Source organism: Natrix helvetica (assembly GCF_964273705.1).
Source record: "Natrix helvetica genome assembly, chromosome: 1".
In the NCBI taxonomy this organism is placed as follows: domain Eukaryota; kingdom Metazoa; phylum Chordata; class Lepidosauria; order Squamata; family Natricidae; genus Natrix; species Natrix helvetica.
The window spans coordinates 186,692,990-186,717,416 of record NC_138548.1 but is presented as its reverse complement, the minus strand read 5'-3'; the positions used below and the strand labels follow the sequence as shown (position 1 = coordinate 186,717,416).

At 40.5% G+C, this 24,427-nt stretch overlaps 1 protein-coding gene across 2 annotated transcripts in view; it reads left to right on the top strand.

Annotated features, from left to right (window-relative positions):
• ERBB4 (erb-b2 receptor tyrosine kinase 4) overlaps nucleotides 1-24,427 on the top strand; it is a 579,983-nt gene that overhangs the window by 495,735 nt on the left and 59,821 nt on the right. The gene's annotated exons all lie outside the window — the stretch shown is intronic.

Genomic DNA, 24,427 nt, shown 5'->3' with positions numbered 1-24,427 from the left:
TCTCTTTCCATAATGCCAGGAATGAGCACCTCTTTTCCATGTTATTATTTTATTACTCTGCATTTACTGTGGCTGTTCAGTTCAACTACATTTCCTCCCATAAATTTGTTTTGGAATTAGAGTTTTCCACATCTTTTAGTAGCTTCATTTCATTAGTGGTTTTCCCCTTCTGTGTTGCAGATTTGATTGCATTTGCATTAGAAATACATGGGAGGAAAAGTTATGTTGATACAATTATATGCAGTACTGTCTTTGGGAAATATTAGGTACGGCATATATATGGTATATTCATTTTCTACTTATCCTATGCTTTAAGGTAATAATTGGTGTAAAGCAAAAGCCAGATTATGATGTACTAGGAGATTTCTGGGCATCTTCTTCTGTGAAGAAAGACTGTGAACTGAATCTTGGTACCGGAACATGGCCCTGCAAGGAACAAAAAAGCCTCAGAATTCACCTCTTTTAATCCTGAATGTCTCTTTTCTAGATCACTTTATTTCAGTGTTATTTACACTTATCTTACTCTTCCCACCATCAGAGTTTCATTGTGGTTTGCAATGTAAACATATTGGGCGGGGGGAATCTCTTGCTTTTCATTATAAAATTATCTCTCTGTCTGTTATTATTAGGGACCCCCTGGCTTCCCATGTAGTCAATTAAATCCGAAGATAAATGTCATGCAGAATTTCTACTTTTTGGTTGGAGTGCTACTGTGGCATTGGCAAGAGGAAATCCTGTCCTTGAGAAATTGTTGGAGAATTTCTTCTTTCCCTAAAAAAAAAAGCCCTATAAAAATGCAAAAAAAGCCATATTTCCAATTTTCTCCAGCCACAAGTTTGGTGACAAAATTTAAACGATCATTTGTATCCTACAAATAAATGTTATGCATTCAAGAGGGCCTTCTGCAGTTATAGCCAAACACTGTGTTAGCTATAGTAAAAGATTTGGGTGCAAGTTTACAGAATACTGAGGCAGGGAGCAATATGTGTGTACCTCACAAGATAGTTTAAGGTCCTATTTTAAAATGTATTTGAATTCTTGGTAGTTATTGCTAGTTGTATACATATATTATATTTATATTCCAAATTCAAGAACTAAAGTATGAATAACTATGCCAACAAAAGAGTACTACACAGCTTTGTTTATTTGCTCATAAGCCAGGAGCTAAATTTCTGTTATCTAAATAAGTGGCATGATTTTCCAATGTGGCTACTTTCCACATTCTTTGTTGATTAGAATGTAGAATGTAGATTAGAATGATGAAAATCAAACTCCCATTTAAATACTTACTTCAGCTTGCGAAGAACGTCCTTTATATTTTAGCTATTGGGGTTGTACAAAACATAGAAGTATGCATTGTTAAATCTATTTTTTCCATACCAAATGCAGGGATCGCTGGATTTTTTTATTTGAATTGTGTCATTTATATGTTTGTTTGCTTTTTTACTAAGCCACCTTTTACAGTTTTTAGGAAGCATCCCACTGAAGACTACTTTGCAAACACTTGCAAATCAGCTATGAATCTATTTTAAAGCCTGGAAACTCACTGTTTACTCTCACATCTTCTTTCCTTTATAGCAACACATGATGTGTAGGGAGCTTTCTGGAGCACTGAAAATGTATTTGTGCTATACTAGATTAAATAGTTGGATATATTGGGACATGTAATACGACATACTTCATGGAGTCAGAAATTAACAGGTCTGAAGAAGTTATATTAGGGTCACAGTTTAGAATAAATCAGAAATGGGTTAAATGTGTTTGTAAACTTGGTTCATCAAGTTGTCACACTTGCCATTATCTTGTCTGAAGTGGTACTTAGAACAGTGTTTTCCAGTATTATCTATGACTCCTTTTGGCCTGTGAGCAATGTTCCCTCTAATTTTTTTTCAGTGTGAGCAGAAAAGTATAGTGTTTGAGCGGCACATTTTCATGCCTGAGCACCTGAATTTTTTTCACAGATGTCACCTAAGACAACAACGAAATCAGTATTATTTGAAATTCAAAGTTATGTTTATTCAAGGTACCCGCTTAATTAAAAGTGTAATATAATATCAGTATCACTTAGCAACACTCCTGCTTAGCACCCAAAATGTTGGCTCAGAAACTCTGTCATTTGAAGTGCGCAAGTCTTAAAACTGTCAAGTTACAAGACCTTTGCACCCCTAACCCTTTAGAAAAAAAACCCCAGGGGTGTTCAAACTTAACAGCTTTAAGACTTGTGGACTTCAACTCCCAGAATTCCTCCTCCAGTCATGTTGGCTCAGGAACTCTGGCATTGAAGTGTGCAAGTCTTAAAGCTGTCAAGTTGCAAGACTTGACAGCTTTTAAGACTTGTGGACTTCAACTCCCAGAATTCCTCAAGTCATGTTGCTCTTTCGTCTCGGCGCCGCTCTGGCTACCTCCATCCAGACCTGGCAGCTGCGGCGACGTCATCAGCCTGGATCTGCTCCATCTTCAGCTGAAGATGCCAACGAGCCCCCACCACCACCAGAATAACTGCTGCCACCTCCTCCTCCAACAGCACCACCGCATTTGCCGCCCAGCGCTGCAGCTGAGGTGAAGCCGCCAAAGCTCCCGCCGGTGCCCCCACCTGTGGCAGCAGTGGCGGTGTCTCCCCCTCCACTCAGACCACCTGAGCTGGGCCCCATGTTATCCCTGCCACCTCCTCCTCTGCCATCGAGCTTTTGAGGAGCCATGAAGCCTTATTTTTCCTGCTCCCACCCCCTCCACCACCTTCCTACTGGTTCCCACGCTGGCGCCGCCGTCGGGTTCCTTCTCACCACCTCACCTTTGCCAGGGCTCTGGCGCCCTTTTCCACGGTCAGTTCCTGCCACTGTCCCCACCCCCACGCCCGTGCTAACCCTAACCAGGACAGAAAATCTGAGGCCCCTCAGCTTCCAGAGCCTGTGACATTAGAAATCAGTGCGCGGCAGTTAGATACTGCTGCACGGTGCTTTCTTGCCATGTGTGCGGCCACGCAGCCACGCACCTTAGAGGAAACAGTGCCTGTGAGGGAGATGAGGCAGAGTGGGAGTTCTTTAACATAACCTCTGCTATTTGAGCTTTGGATCCATATTCCTCCTGGTTCCTTTGAATGACCAAACAGGAGAACATGACAAACTAGGCCTAAGAGAGAATCAACACTTATTTAAGTTAAGAGGCAATGCCACCTGCATTGGGAAGGATCTAGAATGCTGTGTTCCCAAGAAGCTTTTCTAGAAGTCAGATACTGCCCAGACTCCAGTCTTCCTTTTGGGGGAGGGGAGGCGGGAAGAGTAAATGGAAGTAAATTATATATTATTCTTGAGGAAGCAGATTATTTCAGTCCTAATTCAAACCAGACATAGAAAAAAAAATAGCAGTGATATCTCTAGTTGATGAACTTTGGTCTTTGTTCTTTTGACTGACCATTTATTGTATACAGGGTGTGTGCCTTTTCTGGGCTTACTGCACCTCAAATTGTATTCAGAACTATTACTAATCACTGTATCCTTATGCACCATCTTAAGAATTAGGTGTTGGGTTTTCTCCTTCCTGAAGCAGCAGTTACACTTAGGAGAGAGGTTCACCCACTGGGCACTTAGTGGTGGATGTTGTAAGACTCAATTTTCTACCCCCTACTTCACCAGGTAGGGGAGATCATTGATCTGTTTGGGATGAGGTAAAACTTCAAATCACCATCCCAAGTCAGGGAAGAAGTGCCAAAGAAATGTGGATCTGATGCCTGAAAGCCGTTAGTGACTGGTGTCTTAGATTGAAAGTAAACCCAAGAAAATGAAAGGTTCTCTGCCAGCTGTGACAGTCCCTCTGATGGACCAGTTCTGCAACTTGGGATTCTGTTTGAACTCATAGCTACTACTAGAGAAATAGATGTTGATATAAGGAGACTTTCTCCACCTTCAGTAATACAATACAATACAATGCAATGCAATGCAATGCAATGCAATGCAATGCAATGCAATACAATGCAATACAATGCAATGCAATGCAATACAATACAATAGCAGAGTTGGAAGGGACCTTGGAGATCTTCTAGTCCAACCCTCTGCCTAGGCAGAAACCCCTATACCATTTCAGACAAATGGCTATCCAACATCTTTCCAGTGTTGGGGCATTCACAACTTCTGGAGGCAAGCTGTTCCACAGATTAATTGTTCTAACTGTCAGGAAATTTCTCCTCAGTTCTAAATTGCTTCTCTCTTTGATTAGTTTCCACCCATTGGTTCTTGTTCTGCCCTCAGGTGCTTTGGAGAATAGTTTGACTTCTTCTTCTTTGTGGCAACCCCTGAGATATTGGAACACTGCTATCATGGCTCCCCTAGTCCTTCTTTTCATTAAACTAGACACACCCAGTTCCTGCAACCGTTCTTCATATGTTTTAGTCTCCAGTCCCCTAATCCTCTTTGTTGCTCTTCTCTGCACTCTCTCCAGAGTCTTCACATCTTTTCTACATCGTGGTGACCAGAACTGAATGCAGTATTCCAAGTGTGGCCTTAACAAGGCATTATAAAGTGGTATTAACACTTCACGTGATCTTGATTCTATCCCTCTGTTGATGCAGCCTAGAACTGTGTTGGCTTTTTTGGCAGCTGCTGCACACTGCTGGCTCATATTTAAATGGTTGTCCACTAGGACTCCAAGATCCCTTTCACAGTTACTACTATTGAGCAAGGTACCACCTATACTGTACCTGTGTGTTTTGTTTTTCTTGCCTAAATGTAGAAACTTACTTTTTTCACCATTGAATTTCATTTTGTTAGATAGTGCCCAATGTTCAAGTTTGTCAAGATCCTTCTGTATCTTAAGCCTGTCTTCTGGAGTGTTGGCTATTCCTGCCATCTTGGTGTCATCTGCAAATTTGATGAGTTCCTCATTTATTCCCTCATCCAGATCATTGATAAAGATGCTGAAAAGTACTGGGCATAAAACAGACCCTTGGGGTACTCCACTACTTACCTCCCTCCATGTAGATGCAGTTCCATTGAGGACTACACGTTGAGTGCGGTTGGTCAGCCAGTTACAAATCCATCTGGTGGTGATGCTGTCCAACCCACATTCTTCTACTTTATCTAGTAGTAGGTTATGATCTACCTTATCAAATGCCTTACTGAAGTTCAAGTAAATTATATCGATGGCATTCCTATGGTCCATTAATTTTGTCACTTTATCGAAGAATGCAATAAGATTACTCTGGTCTGATATGTTTTTGACAAACCCATGTTGGCTTTTGCCTAAAGTCACCCTAAGCATGAAATCCCTATGCTGCAGGTCCTGCATTGGTTGTCAATAGATTGTCAAATGGATTTTCAACTGGTGTTTTTAACCTATATAGCTTGGCTTCCACGGGCACTTTTAGAAATGCCTTTTTTGCGTGAGATCAACTTATTAGTAATATACTCTGAAACAAAAATATGTTAATTATCCCCCTTATCAAGGTTTAAGGGACAGGGTTTCACAGAATATTTTTCTTTTGCTTTCCTTTCTTTAAATGGACTTGCCTCTCCCAACGTAGGTCAGATCAGAATCATACTTCAATAGTTCCCAAAGCCACATCATCCTGACAAGAATTGCTGCATGCTATTTATCTCAGTGACCTCCTGTAACTTCATTGCTGCCCTAAGAATGTGGTCTGGGTAGAAATTCTTTACTACCAAAGTTGTTACAGAGATAAAATTGTGTTGATTGAGAGGATAAGTAAACAAGATATTTGTTCTTGAAATCAGCCATAGTTTCTAGATGCCACATTTTCCATCCACTGCTTCTTCTTTGATCATTAATTTTATTAATTTTGTCTGCATTTCTTGGTTTACAGATTTTGTTTGTTCATATGAGCATGTGCATATTTTTTCAGTATTACTTATATATGAAGAAGAAGAGAATAAATATGGCTTCAAAAGAGACATAAATGAGCACACCAAATCCACTTTCAAAAGCAGAGTTAATTCTAGTGTTTGTTTGTTTCTAACTAACTATTAATTACAACAAAGGTTTTATTATCCACAAATAATTTCAAATAATAATGTTATTCCTCATAATTGAAACAGTGGACATGAATGACAAACTATAGAAGCTCACTCATCTTTCCCCTGCCCTCCAAATTATTGTTAGATATATAAATTTATTCATACATTATTTCATGGTAAACTTTTATTTCAGAATGAAAGAAGTATTGTAGAGGCTGGAGGATATGAAATAGGTATGAGCCAGTGAAATACACATTTGATAAAATTGTGTAACTAATGAACATGAAGAGACAATGCTATCTGTCCTTTCAAACAAATGCCTGCTGGCTATAAAATGTGTTTTTTAAAAGCTCTGCTAATTTTGATATCTTTAAAGTTCATAATGTAAGTGACAACCTAAAATAATGTTGTTGTCTCTTTTGTGATGGTTGTGAATTAATAATGTTAGACATTTGAAATATTCTTTTGTTTTTGACATCATTGATTTATCCTTATAGTGTGAGATCAAATAGTATGAAAAAGAAACATGATAAGATAAAATGGATCTACAGGAGAATGTATAGGCATTCTCTACTTATTTTATAGCAATTCATAGCCTGGCCTAGCAATAGAAGTATACCTCATCATCTTGGACCATGCTTGCCAGGTTCATTCCATACAATTTTTTTCACCACCATGTTCTGATTTAAATCAGTATATCATAGCTTTCCCTAAAAATGCAAAGTAAAGTCATTTGAAAAGATAAATTATATTATAAAATGATAAAGAAAAATGGAAAGATGTGGCTACTAAATGAGAATCAGTGTTTAAGTGCACATTTTTTACTGGCATAATTTCATGATAGGATTCTCAAAGTAATCTGCCCAATCTTCTGGTGAGACGAAATTCTTCAGTGTGTGGAGGAAGTTGTGTCTTTTACCAGTCACGAAAACAAAGACCAAAGGTCTGCATGCTGGGCTTATTAATATGCATAGGGAGAGTCAATACATGAACAATAACTGTCCTGTGATTGACCTGTATTTTTTAATTAACACTCAAAAGCACAAAAGAGGAAAAGGTTTTATGAAGGGTTTATAGCTTTGGGGGCTTTTGTCACCTACAAATAGCAGGCAAGAACCATGAAGCAAGTTTTTTAGTCCATCTGGCTCAGGGAGAAATTTGCTTTTTACTTTACTGTAAAGGATGATTACAGTAAAAGGAGCTGGACTTGAAGCTCCTTTCTCAGAATAATGATCTGAATTTCAAATGTTTGTTTCAAATTTCCTTTCCTATATTCCTGGGCTGTCTCAGAAAGCAATTCTTCAGAGAAGGAAGTTACGGCATACTTTCTGTTTTCCACTCGGCTCCAATCTGTTTCAATTTTTACATATGTTAAGCTGCTCCCAAGAGCCTTTTGCATTCTAGTGGTTGTCACTCTCACAAGAGCACTGGCTCTGTCTGGTCCTAGAATAGGATGATGGTGGTGCATGGTAGTAGCTTCATTATACGTATTGCAGCTCTTAAAACGTAAGGGGGTATGAGAAAAGCTTACTGACTTTATTATTTATCTTTTAATATGACCTATGAGGACATAAAAGGAAAACAATATTTAGGGCAATGCTTGCTGGAGCTTCTGTCCCAGCCAAAATTATTCCAGCTTTATAGCTTGGAGTTTCCAGAGAAACAATATTTTCTTTTAGCAGAAATGAAAATGGTGAGAAAGAAAACATCCTCCATGAACTGAATGCTGTGCTCAAACTAAATAAATCCAATTGTGGGTATACAATAATGTACAGTAATGTATAGTAAAATGAAGACAATGTTAAAAATCTGAAAAGATTGACCACATAAATATTTAATCAAATTTACATTCAAAACCATTATACTGTCAACTTCCAGAAGATATTCTTGGATTGCAGTTAATAACAATCTCATGTTTCCATAATACAAAATAGTATTTGTTTTTCCTGCTCAATTCTATGTATAGATACAACGAAAAGGAAGAGGAGATTGAATGTTAAAAATGATGCACACAAATGAAAAGTGTACTTCTTCATTATATCTATACCCTACCAAAACACTTTTGTCTGTTAGTTTGTAATCTTCAGTTGGGGAAAACAATGCCTCATAGGCAAATATTTTTGAACTGAGGTACCTCAAATAACTAATTTAGAGAGTGCCACGATTCATTATTCCTAGAGAAATGAAATTTGGGGAAGTTATATGGCCGCTTCAGTGATGCTGCGCTCCTGCTGCTTCAGAGCTATCAGCTGTGATCATGTGATTATTATTTCCAAAGCTCCATGACAGCTTCCCACAAGTCAGTGGGGAAACCAGTCAGAAGTGTAAACTCATTGTGATTGCTGATGCCCCCTGTCAGCTTCCCACAAGCAAAACCTTTGCTTATGGGAAGCTGGTAGAGAGCATCAGCAATGGGAAAACTATCAAGGAAGGTTGCAAGTTGCTGAGGTAAGCTTTCACAATACACAAAACCTCCACAGTCCATTCTGCTTCCCCAATCACACACTCTTTCCAACCCATGCCACGCCCTCACATAGCACTTCTTGAGTACCCCCATGCACCCTTCCCAACCCATGGGGAGGGTATGTGGAGGTGTGTGAGAAATTCCACATAATCAGTAGGTACATACAGGAGTGCAAGAGAGTGCTGTGCAAGTCAGGGAGATTATGCAGGGGTGCATGAGTAAAGAAGGTAAGGAAATATTTTTTAAATGACCCGATAGGTCACAGGTTGTCTAGTTTTAGAATATAGAATAACAGACTTCGAAGGGACCTTGGAAATCTAGTTTAGCCCCCTGCTCAAGCAGAGAAGCTATACCATTCTTGACAAAAGGCTATGCAATCTCTTCTTTAAAATTTCCAGTGATGGAGCACCCACAACTTTGGAAAGCAAGCTGTTACATTGATTAATTGTATTCAATGTCAGGAAATTTCTCTTTAATTCTAGGTTGGATCTATCTTTTTATTATTTATTATTTATTTCTATTTATTTGTCAAACTTGCAAGCTCCCTATATCACAAAAGGCAACTCTAGGTGGCTTACACATACTGAATAAAATACCATATAAAATAATTGCAATAAATAAATATGTAATATTTGATAATCTTCCACCTCTTACTTCTTTCCTACCCTCAGGTTCTTTGGATAAGTGCTAATCAGACAGTAGACACCTAAACATTAGTAACTAGGAGAAAAAGTTATAGTCAACAGAATTTTGAAAGAATATAGAACATAGAATAAAGTTGGAAGGGACTTCGGAGGTCTTCTAGTTCAACCCTGTTCGAGCAAGAGACCTTATACCATTTCAGACAAATGGTTATCCAGTCTCTTTTTGAAAGCCTTCACTGATGAAGCAATGCTTGGAAGGCAAGCTATTCTATTGATTGATTTTTCTCACTGTTAGGAAATTTCTCCTTAGTTCTAAGTTGCTTCTCTCCTTTGTTAATTTCCAACCATTGTTTCTTCTCTTGCTTTTTGGTGCTTTGCAAAAGAGTTTGACTCCCTCATGTTTGCAGGAGCCCCTCAAATATTGGAACAGTACTATCATGTCATCCCTAGGCCTTCTTTCCTTTAGACTAGACATACCCAATTCCTGTAATGATTCTTTGTATATTTTAGCCTCCAGCCCCCTAATCATTTTTGTTGCTCTTCTCTGCACACTTTCCAGAGTCTGAAAATATATATATATATATATATATATATATATATATATATATATATATATATATATATATATATATATATATATATATATATATATATATATATATATATATATATATATATATATATATATATATATACATACATACATACATACATACATACATACATACATACATACATACATACATACATATATATATATATATATATATTTATAGTGTGATGACCAGAACTGGATGCAGTATTCCAAGTGTGGTCTTACTAATGCTTTGTAGAGCAGTACTAGAACTTCACATGATCTATCTATTCCTCTATTAATGTGGCCTAAGATTCCATTGGCTTTTTTGGCGGCGGCTGCACACTGTTAGCTCATATTTAAGTGATTGTCCATTAGGACTCCAAGATCCCTTTCACAGTTACTGGCACTAAGCAAATTTTCACCTAGTCTATACCTATACAGTTGTTTTTTTCTTGCCTAAGTGTGGAACCTTTGTTCAAGCCTCTAAAGATCTTTTTCGATCTTGAACTTGTCTTCTAGAGTGTTGGCTATTCCCTGCCAGCTTAGTTTTTTCTGTAAATTTGATGAGTTCCCCTTAAATTCCCTCATCCAGATTGTTTATGAAAATATTGAAGAGTACTTGGCCCAAAACAGAAGCTAATATTAATCTAAATTTGGTAGAGTATATATATGATAGAAATAAATTTCTAATGCAGTGAAATGTTCTACCTGAAAATTAACCAGAAATATTCTGCTTTTTTAGTGAAAATACATATGATACATTAAAGAAGAATTACATACACACATTCCTTTGAAAGAAAGCTTTGTAGTATAATAATCAGAATCTCAAGAAAAATCTGATTTTTTTGCATTTCATTATCTCTAGTAGCAATATGCCTTAATTGCATTTGTACTACTTCGTAGCAGTTGAGGAAGGCAGGGATAGTATCTGTTAATCTGTAGGCTGACTTATTAATGGGCTGCACACTTCATTGATTTTTAATTAATTTGTAAAGAGAAACAGAGGATAACCAGTACATCCTACAGACATCTCAACACTTAACTGTAATCCACATCTCTATTGATCAACTACTGAAGAAGCAGAAGTCATACATTTAAAATACACTTCTTGGAGAAGGTGCATGTGCTATACAATGTACTCTCCCAGTTATAATTGTATTGGCAAAAGGTCAATGATGAAGCACAGAGAGGACAGGGAAAGGCAGAGATGAGTTGATAATATTCTGCTGGCTAGTAAGAAGGGCCATTCACATGCAGTTAATGTTTTTGGGAAAGCCTCATTGTCTTAACCACTAAAGCAGTGCTCTTCCTCCTGGATCATTTATTAAAAGAAAGACACACACACACACACACACACGTCCTTGGTACTGCAGCTATATTTCTTTATTTTTATTTTATTTTTTATTTTATTTTATTTATAAGACCACCCAATTCAAACAATGTGACTGGGTGACACACGACAATAAGAACTATCTGCCTCCCCCAATATCCCTCTTGTCAAAACATTGACAATATATACAGTGAGGGAAAAAGTATTTGATCTCCTGCTAATTTTGTATTTTTGCCACTGACAAAGAAATGATCAGTCTGTAATTTTAATGGTAGGTTTATTTTAACAGTCAGAGGCAGAATAACAACAACAACAAATCCAGAAAAACGCATTTCAAAAAAGTTATATTTATAATTGAATGTACACAATTATCAGAGGGAACAAAGATGAGACTATAAAGAATTCCATAGCAAAGAGGAGGCTTGCCATTTTTGTGAAGGCAGGCTGGTCTGCACTTGTTCCTTGTTTTGATAACTCCTATTCATTTTATCCATAGGAGAAATACTCTCACACCAGTTTGCATAAAACAGTATTTGTTTAGGTATATAGACCAAAGTATGTCAAAACTAACCTATATTAGCAATACAAGTCTTTTATATGTCCATTTTTCTATTCTAGTAAGATAATATCTATCTTCTGGGGTGTTGGTTATCTCATCAATTTTGTTTATTGGCAAATTTTATAAGTTTTTCATCTAAGTTGTTAATACAAATATTGAAGAGAAGAGAATTCGTGAATGAACCTTGTGATATTCCATTCATTATCTCTGTCTAATTTAATTAGGAACCATTGATGAGCACTTTCTGAATATGGTTTTAATGTTTGCCATATATCAACCTAATGGTCATACCATCTAGGCCAGTGGTTCCCAACCTTTTGGGCACCAGGGACGATTCCATGGAGGGTGGTTTTTCCATAGATCATTTGTGTGTATGGTTTCACATGTTGCCTTGATCTCATACATGGATCGCCCTGGATCCAGGCTGGCCCATTAGGGTGGTCGGATAGCCGGATGGAAGAAGGAGAGTGGGCCGGCTGGAGCTGGGAGCACCGTGCTGAGCTGGCGTTTTTGAGCGTTTCTGAGCTGGCGTTTTGAAACGGAGCGGCAAATGGCCCGAGCGGAGGAATAACGAGGACAGGAGCGGCGATGGGGGCGACCCTAACGACCCTAACGGCGATGGTATGGAGGCAGCGGGGGTGGTCGGAGACGCCGAGCACCGAACTCCTCGGTCGCCATGAGCACCAGACCAGCGGGGAGGGCCGCGAGAGGGAGAATGAGGCCCGAGGCGCTGGAGGGCGCCGCAAGAACATCAGGAGGACCGTGGAAGAGATCGTACCAGTCCTGCGGGCCTCGGAACACGACTCTGGGTCGCCGAGTGGGCAGAGGGCCACTCGCTACGAAGGCTGGACGTGGAGGGGGAGACGCTGGAGAAGCGAGTGGCCACACGCCTAAGGTTTGACTCTTACCCCTGCCGTATTCTTTGCTGACAACTTGCCTCTCCCACTCGCTTATTCTTATTTACCAACTTACCACTCGGACTATGGGCTTTGCCCTCACCGCTCACCACGAACTGTATCTCAAATCCACCCACAGACCAGCTGGCAAACTCACCACCCCATCCCTTCCATCTAGGGGTGGACAATTACCGTTTACTTATCCCCTCTTGTGGGGAACCCCGGCTTACAAAATCAGGGAAACAACTACAGCACCCGAAAACGCGCGCGGCCCTGTGGTAATTATAGGAACAAGATCTACTCGAGGTTAGACCTGCTGCTGCTGCGAGAGTCCCCCCTCTCGCAGGCATGGCCCTCTGCCCTTTCAAGGGCCCACCTTGATGACGGGTTTATTAACCCAGAGAGGTGGAAGAAATGGAAGCTCAGGGGATTTTTAATAAAAAGCTTTTTAATAGTTTTAGGGGGTTCTGGAGGGGGGGAGGGTTAAACAGGCCAGTAATGGGATTAGAGCCAGGTGAACAGGTGTGGTCGGGAGAGGAGTGAGCGGAGCGGGGGAGAGGGGGAAAAATAACATTCCAACAGAGGGCTTCGTTATACCAACGGTCGTAGGGAGGGGTGGATGCGAGGACAGACGAAGAACTTGCAGTCGGTTGGGAGACCGGGGTCGTTGGACACGCCCGGTCACTTGTACCAACCCCCGGATTCTAGGTGGCCAGGATCTACAGAGCCAGGGCCTGAGGCTGATGTTGTGTAACGCGAGGTCCGTTGTCAACAAGGCCCCCCTCATAAAAGACCTGATTTCAGAGGGGGAGCCGGACCTCGCAGGAATAACGGAGACCTGGTTGGGCCACGAGGGAGGTTTACCCCTCGTGGAAATGTGCCCACCAGGCTACCGAATATTCCACCAGCCACGGGCCCAGGGTAGGGGTGGTGGGGTAGCGGTGGTTATAGGGGAGAGTCTGGAACCGAGAGAGTTCACTGTGCCACAGACATCCGGGTGTGAGTCTCTGGGTGTGAGATGGGGCCCAGGGAGACAGTTGGGCCTGCTGATTGTATACTTGGCTCCTCGCTATACATCAGCGGCCCTGCCTGAACTCCTTGAGCTGATCGCAGAGATGGCGGTTGAGACCCCCAAACTTTTAGTTATGGGGGACTTCAACCTACCGTCGATGGGTGAAGCATCTGAGGTAGTTCGGGAGTTCATGGCTTCCATGACAGCCATGGACCTGACTCAATTAATTCAGGGCCCCACGCACGAGGGAGGCCACACGCTGGATCTTGTTTTCGTCTCTGGCCAGTGGACGAGTGATCTGGGAATAGGGGACTTAGTCATCACACCCCTGTCATGGTCAGATCACTCACTTCTCCGGCTTGACTTCCCTGGCACTACCCCCACCGCGGGGAGGCGGAACCAGAATGTCCTAGATGGTTCTGCCCCAGGTGCCTGATGGAACCGGATAGGTTCCAGACGGAGCTTGGGCCACCTCCTGTAGACCTGACCCGCTCCCGGATGGAGGACCTGGTGGCCGCATGGAATAGTGCGGTCGCCGGGGCCTTAGACCGGGTTGCGCCTTTGCGGCCTCTCCTGTGGCAACAAACCGCCCTGGGGCCTTGGTTTACCGAGGAGCTAAGGGCGATGAAACGCCACAAGAGACGCCTAGAGAGCAGATGGAGATCCTACCGTTCCGAATTTGACCGAACACAGGTAAGAACCTACTTGAGGACATACCTTGTGGCATTAAGAGTGGCCAAACATCGACATTGTGCCGTTCTTATTGTGTCCGCAGACAACCGCCCTGCCGCCCTGTTTCGGGTGACCCGCTCCCTCCTGTCACAGAGGCTGCGGGAAGCCCCCTTGCAGGGCAGGGCAGAGGAATTTGGGGAATATCTGCAGGATAAAATCGCTCAAATCCGGAGGGAATGGGTCCCCCTCAGTGATCCAGGGGGGACGCCCGAGGCGAGTCTTGAGAGACCATTCTGGGAAGAGTTTGACTCTGTTGCCACCGATGATTTGGACAGATTGCGTGGGCGACTGCGAGCCACCACATGTTTATTGGACCCGTGTCCCTCCTGGCTTGTACTGGCATCCTGGGAGGTCACACGAGGCTGGCTCTTGGGACTAGTGAACACTTCATTGGGTGAGGGGTTCCTACCAGCCGCCTTGAAAGAGGCGGTTGTGAGGCCCTTACTCAAGAAGCCTTCTCTGGACCCAGCTGAGCTAGCTAATTATCGTCCCGTCTCCAACCTTCCCTTCTTAGCGAAGGTTGTAGAGAGTGTGGTGGCCCAACAGTTCCCACGTCACCTGGAGGAAACTGATTATCTAGACCCGCGCCAGTCCGGCTTCCGACCCGGGCACAGCACAGAGACGGCCTTGGTCGCGTTGGTAGATGATCTCTGGAAGGCCAGAGATAGGGGTTGTTCCTCTATCCTGGTCCTATTAGACCTCTCAGCGGCTTTTGATACCATCGACCATGGTATCCTATTGCGCCGGCTGGAGGGGATGGGGGTAAGGGGCACCGTTTTGCGGTGGTTCTGCTCCTACCTCTCCGACCGGATGCAATGTGTGTTGGCAGGGGAGCAGAGGTCGACCCTGAGGCCGCTCAGTTGTGGGGTGCCGCAGGGGTCGGTCCTCTCGCCCCTCCTGTTCAACACATATATGAAGCCGCTGGGTGAGATCATCCGTGGTTTTGGGGTGATACGCAGCTGTACATCTCCACCCCGAACCACCCCAACAAGGCCGTCGAAGTGATGTCCCAGTGTTTGGAAGCCGTACGGGTCTGGATGGGAGACAACAGACTTAAGCTCAACCCCTCCAAGAGTGGCTGTGGCTACCGGCACCCCGGTTCAACCAGTGGACTCCATCGCTGGCCATTGGGGGCGAGCAACTGGCCCCCGTGGAGCGGGCGCGCAATTTGGGCATCCTCCTAGATGCCCGGCTGTCTATGGATGACCATGTGGCAGCCGTGGCAAGGGGGGCATTCCACCAGGTCCGCCTGGTGCGCCAATTGCGCCCCCTATTGGACCGGGATGCCCTTCGCACAGTCACTCATGCGCTGGTGACATCCTGTCTGGACTACTGCAATGCTCTCTACATGGGGCTCCCCTTGAGATGCACCCGGGGACTGCAGCTGGTCCAGAACGCGGCCGCCCGGGCAATTATGGGGAGTACGAGGTACTCCCATGTAACACCTCTCCTGCGTGAGCTGCACTGGCTCCCTGTAGTCTACCGGGTGCGTTTCAAGGTGTTGATTACCATCTTTAAAGCGCTCCATGGCACAGGACCTAGTTACCTGCGGAATCGCATCCTGCCCCATACATCCCTGCGACCAATTCGCTCTCACAGAGAGGGACTCCTCCGGGTGCCATCCACTAAGCAGTGCCAGAGGGCGGCGCCCAGGAGTAGGGCCTTCTCTGTGATGGGCCCAGCCCTCTGGAATGACCCCCCCGACATTAGGACAACTATCGATCTCCGCTCCTTCCGTAAGAAACTCAAGACCCACCTGTTCCAACTAGCCGGCCTGGCTTAAATAAGAACTATATTCTCGAATCCCCCTGGCAATTTTAAATGGTGAATTTTGGGTATTTTAATTGTTAATTTTATTGTACTGTTTTATGGCTATTTATTTATGAAATTGTAAAAATGTTTTATGTATATATCTCCTCCATACCATATGTTTATATATTTAATTGTACGCCGCCCCGAGTCCCTTCGCGGAGAGGGAGCGACTTATAAATTGAATAAAATAAATAAATAAATGCATGCATGGTGCTTTGCTCATTTACGCAGATAGGTTTCTGGTGGGCCAGTCCATGGCCTGGGGGTTGGGGGGCTCTAATGTAGGCCACAATTCACTAGTTTGCTATTCAGCATATTATAGAGTGTTTTGTCAAATTTTCAACTTGTCAAGTTATATTACATTTGCAGCTTTCCTGCAATCTATTAAAGAAATCTCCATCAAAAAATTAGATAAGAATAATCTCGCAAAATTTGTTCTTAATAATGCGTGCTTAATTTTGGTTATTACTATATTGTTTTTCAATTATTCATAAGGTATTATCATTATGATCTCTATAATTGCCTAGGTTCTAGTGTGTGATTGAGGTGACTGTAGTTTACTGTATCCTCTTCTCCAACTCCCTATGCTCTTTTGTAAAGAAGAAAAACATTTTCTCCCCTGTTTTTTAGCATCTCAAGGTACAATTCATTTGGTCCTAGTGGTTTACATTCACATTTTTATTAGTTTTGCTTCACAACTTCTAGTGAAATATAATTGTTAAGAAAAAGCAAAAACAAAGAAGGAGGAGCAGAAGGGGGGGGAGGAGGAGGAGGAGGAGGAGGAGGAGGAGGAGGAGGAGGAGGAGGAGGAGGAGGGGACAGAAGTAGGGTATTTTTTTCCATTTATCAAGCAAATGGCATTTTGATTTTTTTTTCCTTTTCATTTTGAATGAAAACATTTTTGTTATTCTTAGTATCCTTTGCTTCAGTCAGTCCATCTTTACTTTCCTAAAACCAGGTCTATAGTTCAGGACTATCTATTGTCTTTCCTTGTGGCATGACCCATTTCCATTTCGTGTAGGTGTCCTTTTCAATGTTCTGATATGTGCTAAGCCTTTTTGTAGCCAAATTAGCTTTTTCTGATGACCTCCATTCTTTTTCCTCACTGGAGTTATTTACATTTATGCAATTTCTCCTTTAGGAATTCACATTCAATTTGAGCTTTCTCCGTTACTTTTTCCTGCCAGAGAATCCTACTTATTATTGGTGTTGTGAAAATTGCGTGTTTTTTTTAATTCAATACATTTTTGACTATGCAGCTTCTATTTTTAAAAAAACCTCTACATTTCATGGTCATTTCCCCTCAATATCTCTTCCCTTTTTAATTAAATCTCCTCTATTGATTAGTATTAGGTCAAAAATAGCCTCTTATGCCTTCCTCTACTTTCAGAAGAAGAAAGTTGTCAGAAAGATAAATTGAAAATTACCTAGAAGGTCCATGTTTGGCAGAGTTGGACTCCCAACAGATGTCAGGCTAATTAAAGTCTCCCATCATTATAATTTCATGCCTGTTTGAAAGAGCTGCAGTTTGCCTCTGGAAGGAATCATTCTGATATTTCCCTTGGTTAAGAGAGCAATGGTTTGCACCAACAGCAGTGATTACTTTCATTTGTTTCACTGCTTGTTTTAATCCAGATGCCTTCTTTAGCCAAGTTCATGCATTTGGTTTTCTGAAGACTGAATATATTTAATGTATGGTGCACTAGTATGATAAGACATAGTTCTGCTATTGCAATTGAACATTAGACTTTGAAAATAATGTATCAGTTTGCTGGTTATCTTAACTAAATTACAATTTTAAAAATAAAGATAATCTCATTTTTGAATCTATGTAAGTCATAAAGAATAGAGGAAATCTTGAGTGAATGTAAGGGCTCTGATTGAAATGCAAAGACAACAGTTGCTCCCTCAGCTTTGAAAATGCAAAATTCATTAATACAGTTGGATATTTAAAAACAATTTCAATCATTTGCATCATACGAGAGTTTTCATACTGATGAAATGAATATCAATTACCAAAACAAAACACTTTACAAATGAGACAAGTTTTTCACTAAAAGATATGAGCAAACAAATGCTGTATAGTTTTAGCTTGTCTGTATATGTTTCTCATTTGAAAGTAAATTACCACTAGAACTCTTGTGTTTAAAGTTTTTAAAGTTTTAAGATGTATAAGTTATAAACCTTATAATAAATATTACAAATCAAAACTCTTAGATACTTAATCTTGGGATTGTTTACTTATAAATGGTATTTAATCCATTTACTAAATCTAAGGCTTTGTTTAAGGTTAAGTTCCTAGAATTGTTGCTCTTACACTTCCAGGAAATTCAGGATAATTCCCAAATGCTAAAAGATAAAGCTTTTTTCTTTTAAGTTTGAGCTACAAGGTCTTGTTGCAAAATCTGGATTAATACTACATGGCAGCAGAGAAAACTCCCTCTTATTGTCAACAATAAAATCAACAATTCTGAATTGCAGAAATCTAGACGATTACCTGATAATCGTGTTGCATTCACATAATTAATAGGCTATAAGCTGTCTCAGCTAAGTCACCTCATACTCCCCCTTTCCCACCATCTTGAATCATTCTTTAATTCCTTATTTTCTCCATTCCTTCTTCACTCAATTATTAGAAGTATCTAAATGTTGCTAACTGCTTGCTAGGTCAATACAAGACAACATTTGTCTTTTACTCGTGTGCTTCCAGTAAAAATGCACAGGTCTGTATTATAGTTATTACTAATACTGATTTGTGGATCCACTGTTCTGAAATTATTTTAATAAATTGTTTGTTTAAGTTGTGTAGCACATTGCAGCTACATTACCTTGGGGTAAACGTGGATGCAAACTGGCCTGAAAATCCATTAATTTCCCCTGTGAATATGTGTTTCGCAGTTTCAACTTGGGCATTTTTTTCAGGGGAATGGGATATTCATCAGCATAATTTTTGCTGCTCATGAGAAGGCTTCTTTCCTGTAATCATTGCTTACCTCTAGGTAATCATATGGATTTCTGAACAGAATTGGATTACTGCATGGTTACTTGGGTTAATAACTGGGTTCATGAACCTACACCGTGTAGCCACTGGGACTGGGATTTTGCCTCTCATTAAATAAAAGAGAAAAAAGAACCTCTATCAGTATCAATGCTTTAACAAAAGGAATAGAAAATTCAATATTCTCTATTAGGGAAAAGCCTCATCACCTCCTCCAAGTTATTGTTATTCCAACATTTATTTTACCACTTTAGAAAGAGTGCCACATTGCTTATTAATTATGTGTATTCTTTAAAATGGAAAAAGGGAAAAGACTCCCACAGTTTCTCAGTTGTGCATTTCCCTTTCCTAGTTGCAAAAAGCCATATTGCTCTTCCAGTTTAACGCTCCTAAAGAAGAAGAAAAATGATGGTGATTCTTGGGAGCATTAAAAACAGTAGATGGAAGAAAATAGTCCTTTTCTTTCTTTCCTGGCTTTTTTGTTCCCTAGCTACTGCTGCATTTCATTTTTATCCCAGACCCTGTCAATCCATATATGGATATTATAAGAAAAGATCATGAAATAACTTTGTGCTCGCATCAATGTACGCTGGGATTTCAACACAAGCATTTTGATTCTGTTGCTTATGTCAGTGTAAACAAATCAAAATAAAAGAGAAGTTGTGGATTTGTCCTCTTATAGGAGGGCAATTTGGGATAACTATATATTGGCTGTCCTTGCTGTTTAATATATTATTTTTGTGTGTGAAGATTCCAATGATAGTACCTCAATATGACTTTTATTACAACTGTTGATGATGTGTGCTTGACTGTTTAATGTCCTTTGGCTCTGTTTCAAGGAGTGATTCAATACTGGAAGATTTTAGCAGCAGTTGTCCTTGTAATGATATGCTCAGCAAGGAAAACTTGATAATGATGAGCAGTATTATAGTTTGAGCTCATTCTTGTGTGTCAGCTACAAGGCAAGTGGTGAAAAATAGATATATGCTTTTAATATACATTTGACCAAAAGACTCATGATAAATGACAGCCTTCAAAAGATTAGTTACTGCTGCTAAAAGGGAGAAAAGGATGATAAAGTTATACCAAGAAAAGAACTACCTTTATTAAGTACTACTGTCAATTTTTTTCAGTTGGCAGATAATTCCCTTCTTTATACCTAGCCATAGTTGAAGATGAATTGGAAGAGTCTACAGGTCATGTAGTAGTTTGTTTTTTCTAGGAATCTTTATATGAAATTTCTATCTTTCAAATAATTTATTCCTCATACCGTTTAGCAGTTTTCCTGGCCTAACACATCTTTTAGGAATTTTGTAACTACTTGTGAAAAGGTATGTACTTGCCTTGAGAAAAGATGTATTCTGTAAATTGGAAAATTCCTAAATTCAAATATAAGATTCATGAAGGTTCAGTTTTTTTCATAGCAGTAAGTTAAGTTTGTGCTTTGTTCATCTGTTGAAATCAGTTATTATCTAGCTTGTTATTGTTACTAGATCTAAAAATAAATTTATAGGCTAAAGGCTTCCACTTTTGATTCTGCTTGGCAAATATTTTCTTCAGAAAATATTGATATTGAGAAAGTGGCAGTGTTGTTATTGCCAAGGTTTTCTTTAGTTTCCAAATTTACCCTTATTCAAATATTTAAATTAGGATTCATCATGACTACTCCCTCATGTCATTGCATTTCACGATATATGATGACTGAAGTGGCTCAGCTTTCCATTGTGATTATTTTTTGTTATTGTAGGACTATTTCCATGGATTTCTTAGGTGTTTGTGGCTTGTATATACAGTATGCAAATTTTTTTCCATAAAATTTATAAAGTGTTTAATTGTAAAGGGAGATGTAATGCCATGTTTATCATGCTTGAAATGTCAAACACCCAAAGCAAGAGATACCTAAATAGAACATCCTCACTGAGCAACAGTAAATAGCCTAACCTTCCTTTTCTGGCTTCTCTTTGCTTTGACCAATTTTGTTTGAGTTTTAGTATAACAGTACTTTTGTTTATATATTTTTGTGTGCTCAGACACTCTCAAACTTCCTTAATAGGATGCTGAGAAAAATCAATATGTAGTTTACTTGACAGTTTTTAAGAGGAGATGCAATAGTAAAGTGTTTACTATTTGCCATTATCTTGGAAGGGAAGCTAAATTAAATATGTTTAGAGTAAAAAGCTGCACTGTTACACGATAATGGCTGCCCATGAGCAAAGGGGAGCTTCTTGCCTCAAATAGTGAGGTAGGAGGAATGGTATACTACAACATGCTGTTTATCTGACACTGATCTTGTGACCTCGTGTGCTCCTTTGCTTCCACCAGCAATGCATACACCTTTCTGTACTGTTTATTGATATATACATCCCTTTCTCATTCCTACCCACCTGCATTTGGCTATAGGCCCATCAGAACCAGAGATGCAATGCCTTCTTAAAGCAAATAAATGAATGAAGAAGGTAACAGAGAATAAAGCTAAAGAATAATGCTGAGTTAGAAGTTTGCATATTAAACAAAAAAGAAAATAGAAAAGCCCAGTTAAATATTGGTATTCTGTTTTGCATGCTTCTGCATGTCCTTTACTCCAAGTTTCTCATTACTAATTCAGCACTTGTTAATTTCCACAGGACTACGTCTGGGTGGATTGTGGCCTAGTTATACTGTAGAGTCTTGACTTATTTGTGATTCTGTCATGTTAATATTTGGCTCCAGGGACTATCTAAACCTATCTGCTATTTTTTGCACGTGAGGTGCATACTGTATAGATCTCCAACATTTTGCTGTGTGTGTGAGTGTGTGTCTGTGAGTGTGTGTGTGTGTGTGTGTGTGTGTGTGTGAGAGAGAGAGAGATATATTTAGGTTTGATATCAGAAAGGCTAATCCTTCAATTTTCTATATTTCTGCCATTGAATAGCCAGCAGCATTGATTTGCAACTGGCAAGAGAGAATGCACTTGTTTTGTCCCATTAAAGCCATGTGAAAATAATATTGTGTATTTTTGTCCAAAGTATTTTTAACCCTCTTCAAGTCAAATACTTTAAAATTTATTGTAATAAATGAAAACATGAGCAAGCTCTGATGATTGTTCTTTATTTATTTCAAGAACTTTCATGTAAATTTCTTTAGAAACCCTAGTAAAAAGTCTTTATAATAGCTATCACACCGCTTTCCTGCAAGACAGCTATATTTATCTATAGTTATACTTCTAGAAATATTTTTTCTTTTAGAAACAATCTGTGCAATTATCTTGGTAACTTTTATTTTCAAATAGCTTAGTATAACAGAAATGCTTTAGTATCTATTGAGGCATAGCATGAAATAATGTGCTGAAGGTCACAAGGGCAGCGATGAAGTGTTTTTAAGTATTTGCATATATAGAGCCCTATTAAACCACAACTTAGTTAAAAACTAAAATGAAAAAAGAAAGCCATATTTGGAGGCCTTTTGCATTAATTATTTTTAGATTCCATTTCTTACACAAGGTTTTATTGCCTATATTTATTCCCTCCCCTCCCCCCCATGACAATCTTCCAATTAGATAAGAATGGACTAAAAATATTAACTGATTCAAAGTTCCTATTGTGACCCTGACTGACAGAGAATGTGGGCCTAAGCTTTCCCATTTATGACTGCACTATCTGGGATCTTGACACTCACATTGCTGCACTGCTATGGTTATCATTCTGAACCTCTTAAGGCTAAGCCATGATATGTTTTGTTTAGGGTTGCTTTTGTTGTTTGATTTCGTGTGCCCTTTGTTCTGAAAAGCTTGGCTGTGAGGAATTAGCTTCTTTTAAAAGTATTTTTGGTTACACCCAAAAGGACATCAGGGCAGTGTCACCTTGGAACCAATTACCGTTTCATTGGATTTGCTGAAGTGGAGAGGCTAGACAACTGTGGGGATGCTTTAATTTGCATTCCTACTTGATGGTCTCCAGAACCCCTTCCAACTCCCCTTGAATTATGTAATTCAATAACTGTACGCTAATCAAGAGTGTTTGGATTAGACCAATTCAGAATTAAGAATTTGGGGAGCTATTTTATGCTGAAGATATCAGCATATCACTGTAGATGTGGATGTGAAAGAAGGAGATTGTCACTGAATTGAGAAGAAAAGAACCCTATGATTAATTAAAAAACAGACTAAGCTAATGGATTATTAGGTAGCAATGTTAGTTTTCTTGGAAGAGGATGTTTTCAAACCTACTAGCCTTGTGGCTGATTTTAATGATACATCCTAAGGGTTTCTGGTGCTGGTCCTCTGCTACCTGTAAAATTGGAAGAGTGAGTTCCTCTTCTATCCTCTAAGGCTAATTAGCTCTAAAACTTTGGACAATCATCCAGAATAAATTGGGGGGCAGGGGAGAGCAGAGTGGAAGGGAAGGGGGAAAACAATCTACCCAGTGGCCTTTAGTAGCACAGCATTCTATTTTATTTTACATACAATAGTATCACACAGTATCTATGTCAGCGATGGCGAACCTTTTTTGGCTCGCGTGTCATAAGTGGGGGGAGCGCAGGAGGGTCGTGTGCAGGCGTGCCACACCCATAATGCAATGTGCAACCCCCCCAGTGCGCATGTGCGCACTACAGGCGCAAATCCCCCCATTTTTACATGCTTTTTTCACCCTCCCCAGGCTCCAGAGGCTTTGTAGGAGCCTGGGGAGGGCGAAAACAGCCTCCCCGCCCCCCCGGACACCCTCCAGAGGCATCAGGGAAGCCTCCGGACGGTCCCTGAAGCCTTCGGAGTGCTCAAAACGACCCTCCGACTTCCGGTTTGCTCGGAGGGTCGTTTTAAGCACTCCGAAGGCGTCAGGAAGCTCATGAAGCCTCTGGAGGGCCTCCGGGAGGGGGGAGGCTCTTTTCGCCCTCCCCAGGCTCCTATAAAGCCTCTGGAGCCTGGGGAGGGCAAAAAATGTCTTTAAAAAAGGGTGAGCTCAGCTAGCCAGCGTACACATGCACGATGGCCAGCTGACAGGGCAGCGCCTCACGTGCCCTGACAAATGGCTCCACGTGCTACCTGTGGCACGCGTGCCATAGGTTCGCCATCACTGATCTATGTGAAGCCAGTAACTGATGGTGGACTGTAGTATCAACAATGCCAGGAAGATTATGGATCTTTTAAATAGTGTTTAGAGGCAACATTAGATATATTGAGAATCTAAAAAGCTAAAGCTTGGAAATTGAAAATGGCTAATATAACTTCAACAATTAAACTGGTATTTAATAGGACTTCATTTTTCCTGAAACACTTTTCCTGAAGGACTAGATTGTAAGGGTCCTTCTGGACTTCTCCTATTTGGATAAATACTGCTGCTAGAGGTTTTTCTGTCTGTCTTAGTTCATCAGCTCTGAACGCAACTAGCTCAAGTAAATGGGATCAATTTTGCATGATCTTAACTACATCTGGAATTGACTATTATAATCTGTATATGGGATG